Source organism: Galeopterus variegatus, unplaced genomic scaffold, assembly GCF_000696425.1.
Source record: "Galeopterus variegatus unplaced genomic scaffold, G_variegatus-3.0.2 Scaffold2572, whole genome shotgun sequence".
Taxonomy (NCBI): Eukaryota; Metazoa; Chordata; class Mammalia; order Dermoptera; family Cynocephalidae; genus Galeopterus; species Galeopterus variegatus.
Genome location: NW_007728683.1, coordinates 38,333 through 44,958, shown reverse-complemented (window position 1 = coordinate 44,958; position 6,626 = coordinate 38,333). Strand labels below are relative to the sequence as shown.

The window sequence follows — 6,626 nt, the reverse complement described above, 5'->3', positions numbered from 1 at the left end:
CCTCCACCGCCTTGGTTGCCAGTGCCAATAAACTCCGTCTAGCCTGGTTTCTTGTCCTGGTACCAATTCTTTTCGAACTTTTCAAGAACAACAAATCCAATGCATAGTCTATATGCTCTTGGGATTAGGGGCTCAGGCTTTGGATTCTGATCCGTTGTGGTACTATGGGCAGGTTACTTAACCTCATAGAATCTCTCGCATCACAGGATTATAAGAACTTAGTGATGGAGAGTGTGTGAAGTTCTTGGCACAGCTGGGCACTTTCTAGAGCAGTCAATATAGTAGCCCCCTTTTGTGCTCTCCTGTATTATCTCCCTGAGTTTTGTGAAAAGGAGGTCTTCATTAGCATGAGCCCAGTGGCAGGGATGAAATCAGTGTGAGTTTAAAAGAAATTGGGGGCCGGCCCAGTGGCGCACTGGAGAGTGCGCCGCTTGGGAGCGCGGCGGCGCTCCCGCCAAGGGTTCGGATCCCATGTGGAGACCGGTTCCGCTCACTGGCTGAGCGCGGTGCGGGCGCAACACCGAGGGTTGCGATCCCGTTGCCGGTCCCCGGTACGGGCACGGCACCGAGGGTTGCGATCCCGTTACTGGTCAGTAAAAAAGATAAAAAGGAAAAAAAAAAAAGAGAAATTGGAAAGCTAGGACATGAACAAGAAAGGAAATTCAAGGTCATCACTTGCTTTACAGATCTTCTCCTTGTCCTCTTTCCTGTGGGGCTTCATAGAACCATCACTTTCCCCATTCCCAGGTTTGGAAATTTGAACCCATCTCTGACCTCTCTGTTGTCTGCATCTAATATCAACCTCCTCAGTGTCCTCTGGGCCCATCCTCCACCATCGCTACCCTTGTTTGGACATATCATCCCCTTCCAGGACAAATGCAACTCATCAGCAACTGCCCTTCCTTCTTCCCAGATGGCCCCTGTCCAGTCCACCCTCCACAAGACTCCTTAAAGCTCTTCTGTTTGTTGCACAGTTGTCCTTGATGGCATCTATATTTAGTATTACAGAAAACCCTAAATAACAGTGTTGGAGTCAACAGGACTGAAGCCATCTTGGGACCTAAAACCACCTAGGCTTTAGAATATATATATATATTTTTTCCTTTTTGTCTTTTTTCGTGACCGGCAACGGATCGCAACCCTCAGTGTCGTGCCCGTACCGGACCGGGACCGGCAACGGGATCGCAACCCTCGGTGTTGCGCCCGCATCTTGCTCAGCCAGTGAGCGGCCGGTCTGTATGTGGGATCCGAACCCTCGGCGGGAGCGCCGCCGCACTCCCAAGCGGCGCACTGTAGCAGTGTGCCACCGGGCCAGCCCCGGCTTTAGAATATTTTAAAAGACACAGTTGTTTTTTTTTTTTCCCCTCCTCTGTCCCTTCTCATCCCTTAACCTCCTATCTTGCTTGCTAAGCAAGAAAAGTACCTTGCAAACTAACATTTCTTCTTTGAAGCTTGCAGAGTTCTGAAAACAGATGTCTGGAGGCTGACCATGGGCACCAGCAAGGAATCCATAATCTACTGAGTTAACAGCCAGCTAGAGCTCTGCAGGGACCTTGCAAAGAAGCTGGCTCCTAAATCTTCCCACATTCCATTCCCTCAAACTCCTTCATAAAAATCCCTCAGTAAATCTAAGCCTTTGAGATGGGTTAGCCTACCATCTCCTTAGCCTGAATAAAGCTGCCTTCCTTTTTCACCAACTTTTGACATTTGGGTCATTTGTTTCTGTTTGGTGACAGGCAGCCAGACTTGGGTTTGGTATCAACAGCAGCTTAGACATGATAAAATTTCATTTCTCTCACTTTTAAGAAATCTGGAAATAGCCATTCAGGGCTATTGCCATGCTCCATAGCTTCAGAGACCAAGGCTCCTTCTGTCTTTGCTCTGCCACTTGTGGCTTGCATTTTCAAGGTCACCTCATGGTCCAAAATGGCTGCTTGAGCACCAGCCATGCATCTACATTCTAGTCAGTGGGAAGAATGAAGTGGGAAAGGTTACAATTCCTTCCTTTAAAGACCCTTTGTAAAATTTGTGCACACAACTTTTATATTTCATTGGCCAGGATTTAGTGTATAGTCACACATAGCTGCAAGGGAGGCTGGGCCATGTATGGCTTACATTAAGGAAGGTATATAACATGTAAGTACACAGCCTGGTAAATGTGTACACATGTACCTGGATAACCACAACCAGGATCAAGATAGAGAAAGGCCTTCAGTGTCCCAGCAGGCTTCCTTGTGGAGCTCTGAGTTTTGAGACCTCCTCAGGTAATCACTACTCTGACCTCTATCACTACAGATCACTTAATGTGTTTTGAAACTTTGAATACATTGAAACATTCCACATGGAATCCTCTGCATCTGGATCCTTTCACTCAGCCTCACGTCTGTGAGGTTCATCCATGTGGCTGCATATAGCAACAACTTGTTCTTTTTTACTGATCTATAGTGGTCTACCACAATATTTATCCTCTTGTTGATGGACACTTGGCTTGTTTCCAGTTTTGGGCTATTTTTAAGAAAGCTGGTGTGAACATTTACATACATGTTTTTGGGTGGACATGTTTGTATTTCTCCTGGGTATTTATCTAGGAGCAGAATTGCTGCATCTGGATAGGTAGTCATTATTCCAGATGGTTATATATTCAGCTAAAAATGGTATTTTTCGATTATTATGGAAGAAGGGGAGAATGAATATTGGGGGCTAACTAGCCATCCTATGGCGCCCAACTGTCTACCCATGTTAGCCAAACTGTCCTGGCATTCAGACATGCAGCTCTCTGCAAATCTCTCTGTACCTTCCTCCAGTCTTGCCTTGCACTCTGCCCTTCCCTCTCTCAATTGCTCCAAATATTTTCCTGCCCGTGGGTCTTCTCTCATCCTCCTCCATCTGCTTGGAAGGCTTCACTCCTCTTCTTTCATACCTCCCAGCTCTGCCTCAAGTACACCTATAGCCAGACACCCTTTCTCTCCCAAGTTGGGACCAATTTCCTTATACCATCTACTACTGTGGTGTGCTGTACCTTGGCAAATTCATTGAACGCATTTGCCTTGTTTTAATTATCTCATGCATCCCAGAATTTAGAATTGAAAGGGTCGTTAGAGGTCCTGAAAGCCCCGCAGGAGCTTGTCTGCCACTCCCAAGGTAGCAGCTCTTGAATCTCATTGGGATCTCCAGGTCTTTATTTCCCCTGTCAGTTCTCTCTTTTGTTCTTCATTCCCCTCCCTGCTCCATCATCCCAAGAGACAAGGACTAATACCCTTGAGCCTCTGTCTTTCAAAGAATGCATCTGGCAAAATCCCAACTGCAGATGAATCCAACAATCTGCTTTCTCCCTGCTGGCCCACAGAGCTGAACTGCCCTGGGCAGGTGGGTCCACTGTAAATCCACTCAACCTCAGATGGCCCCCACCACTGCCCAAACTGTCTACCTTTGCTTACCTGGTCAGTTCACACTTCTACTCTCTGCAGTGACTATCCCTCCCCCCTTTTAAAGATTAAAGTATACTTTATATACATTAAAACTTACCTCCTTTCGTTTACAGTTCTGCAAGTTTTGACAAATGTGTATGATCGAGCAACTGCCGCCACAGTTAAGATGCAGAAGAACTCTGTCAGCCCGAACTGCCTCTGTGGCCTTTGGTTGGTGGTCAACCCCTCTCCCCCTCCCAGCTTCTGGAAACCACTGATGTGTTTGCCTTTTTCAGAATGTCACATAAACAAAATCATATAGTTTGTGATCTTTTGACCCTGGCTTCTTTCACTCAGAAGGATGTGTTTGAGATTCATCCATGTTGTGTGTTTTGGTGGCTCATCTTTTGTTACAGCTAAGTAGCATTCTCTTGCATGTTGTATCTGTTTGTTTACTCATTCACCAGTTGAAGGACATTTGGATCATTTCCAGTTTTTGGTAATTATGAAAAAAAAAGCCACTTTAAACATTTGCATACAGGTTTTTGTGTGAACCTAAGTTTTCATTTCTCTTGGGTAAATATCTGGGAGTGGGATTGTTGGGTGGTAGATTTCACTGCAAAACCATTTTTCCGAGGGGCTGTACCATTTTGCACTTCCACCCACAATGTATGAGAGTTCCAGTTGCTCTGCATCCTCACCAACAGTTTGTAGTATCAATTTAAAAAATTTTTTTTGTCATTCTGATATGGTAACTTATTGTGGTTTTAAATTATATTATCCTAATGATTAATGATGTTGAGCATCTTTTCATGTGCTAATTTGCCCATATGTCTTTTCTGGTAAAGTGTCTTTTCATATTTTTGCCCATTAAAAAAATTGGATTGCTTGTCTTCTTACTATTGAGTTCGAGAGCTCTTTATATGTGCTGGTTACCAATGCCTTATCAGATACATGATATGTGATTATTTTCCCTCAGTCTTTGGCTTGTCTTTTCACATGGTGCCTTTAAAAAAATTTTTTTTTAAATGACCAGTAAGGGGATCTTAACCCTTGACTTGGTGTTGTCAGCACCATGCTCTCCCAAGTGAGCTAACCGGCCATCCCTATATAGGGATCTGAACCCACGGCCTTGGTGTTATCAGCACCACACTCTCCCAAGTGAGCCATGGGCTGACCCTCACATGGTGCCTTTTGAAGTGCCTAAGTTCTTAATTTTGAAGAAGTCCAATTTTTCAACTTTTTCCTTTATGGATTGTGCTTTAAGTGTCATGTATAAGAAATCTTTGTCTAATGCAAGGTCTCAAAGATTTTCTCCTATGTTTTGTTCTAAAATTTACATGCTTTGATCAAAAACTTGTATGGTAGCTTTTACATTTAGGTCTGTGATCACTTTTGAGTTAGTTTATAGAGTAAGGTCAGTGATTTTATTTTTTAATTTAGTTTAATTTTATGCAAGGAGTATATTTACAAGGTTTGAAAAGACTCCATCTTAAAATGAAAAGCAGCAACCCCATGCCCTGTCTAACTCTACTTTGGATCCCCACTGTTCAAAGGCAGTCATTATTAACTCATTTAATTTTTCCTTCTGGTATTTCTCCTTGTAACATGCTTGTACATGCTTGATTTTTTTTTTTTCCTTTTTGTCTTTTTTCGTGACCGGTAACGGGATCGCAACCCTCAGTGTCGCGCCCGCACCGCACTCAACCAGTGAGCGGACCGGTCTCTACATGGGATCCGAACCCTCGGCGGTAGCGCCTCCGCGCTCCCAAGCGCCGCACTACCGAGTGTGCCACCGGGCCGGCCCCTACATGCTTGATTTTTGATTGACTTTCTACCACTGAAGATTAGGTTAGCTTTCTTACACCTTCCCATACTCCCCCCACCAACTCTACCATGATCCTGGTATAGTTATGAAACGAATCATGGCTAATTTAGTGTTCAGTGCTTATGTTATTATGACGATGTACGTATTACTCACAGTGACACAAAATAGCTTATTATAATTACATTTCCTTCCTTAGACTTTTTTTCTCTTATAGTTAATAATTCATTTTTTAGGTTTGGCTTTGTAAGAGCCAGTCACTAATTATCCCGTGTTCTCTGACAAAAGTCTATGGCACCTCCCAACACAGTAAGAAAATCAGGTGGTGTCTAAGCGTGTCAGTTCTTGTTTGTTTGTGTTTTCTGTTCCCTTCTGCTTCTTCAGTTCCTCTCTGGACTGGTGCTCTCGAGGTGCAGCCCATCTCTGGGATTGTTCTGGAGTTCCTCTGCACTACGGTTGTCCCTTCATTTTTCCTTGATGTTGAATCTCGTTTCTTGGACATCATGTTTCCTCTTCCTGGGTGGATTCCTTGTTTTGGTGGAGCATTTCTCCTAGCAGCATCCCAGGGCATGTGCATGGGAGGGAAGTGTCCGAGCCCTTGCTTAACTGAAATGTCTTTATTCTACTTTCACTTTTGTGGGAGAATTTGGTTGCATATAGAATCTGGTTTGGAAATTATTTTTCTTCAAAATTTTAAAGTTGTCACCTGTCACCAGGTAGCTTCTCTGCTGCTGTCAAGAAGTCTGAAGTCATTCTGATTGCCAGTTCTTTGTGTCTCTTTCTTTTTTTCTCCCTGGAATCTTAGTGGAGGTTGGGTGGGTGGGGTGCAGGCCTGGCCACCAGTGGTCTGGGAACTGATGAGGAAAGGGGCTGGGAGTTCCAGCTGTCACTCTCACGCTCTCTCACCACCACCACCCTGTCTTCAACTGGGCCTGAACGCTCCATCCACGGTCCCTTGGTTTATTTCTCCAGATGTAGGGTTGCCTACAGATAAAGTGCAAGACCCCCAGTTAAATTTGAGTTTCAGAGAAGCAACGAATAATGTTTTATAATAAGTATGTCCCAATGCAATATTTGGGATATACTTATACTAAAAAAATTATTTGTTGCTTATCTGAAATTTAAATTTAGTTGGCATCCTGCTTTTTAATTTGCTAAATCTGGGAACCCTACCCAGATGGCAATCTCTTTTTTCCTGCTAGGGAGGGTCAGTCACCCAGCTGAGAGAGCTGGGGGAGGCATCTGTATTTAACTACCATAATGACTTTGATTTCCAACGCAGATTTCTATATAGCAACCAAACTCTCACACAGGCTGAAAGTAGAACAAAGACATTTCAATCACACAAGGTATTACAGACCTCATCTTTCTGATTTTAACCTCTCCCCACCGTC

General features: G+C 44.0%; 1 long non-coding RNA gene across 1 annotated transcript in view; it reads left to right on the top strand.

The window, feature by feature from the left end:
* LOC103598332 overlaps positions 1–3,744 on the top strand; it is a 26,968-nt gene extending 23,224 nt beyond the window's left edge. The window contains exon 4 of the long non-coding RNA XR_551194.1: positions 3,542–3,744. This is a non-coding gene — a long non-coding RNA (uncharacterized LOC103598332). The remainder of the gene's footprint in view (positions 1–3,541) is intronic.
* Positions 3,745–6,626: the final 2,882 nt, after the last annotated feature.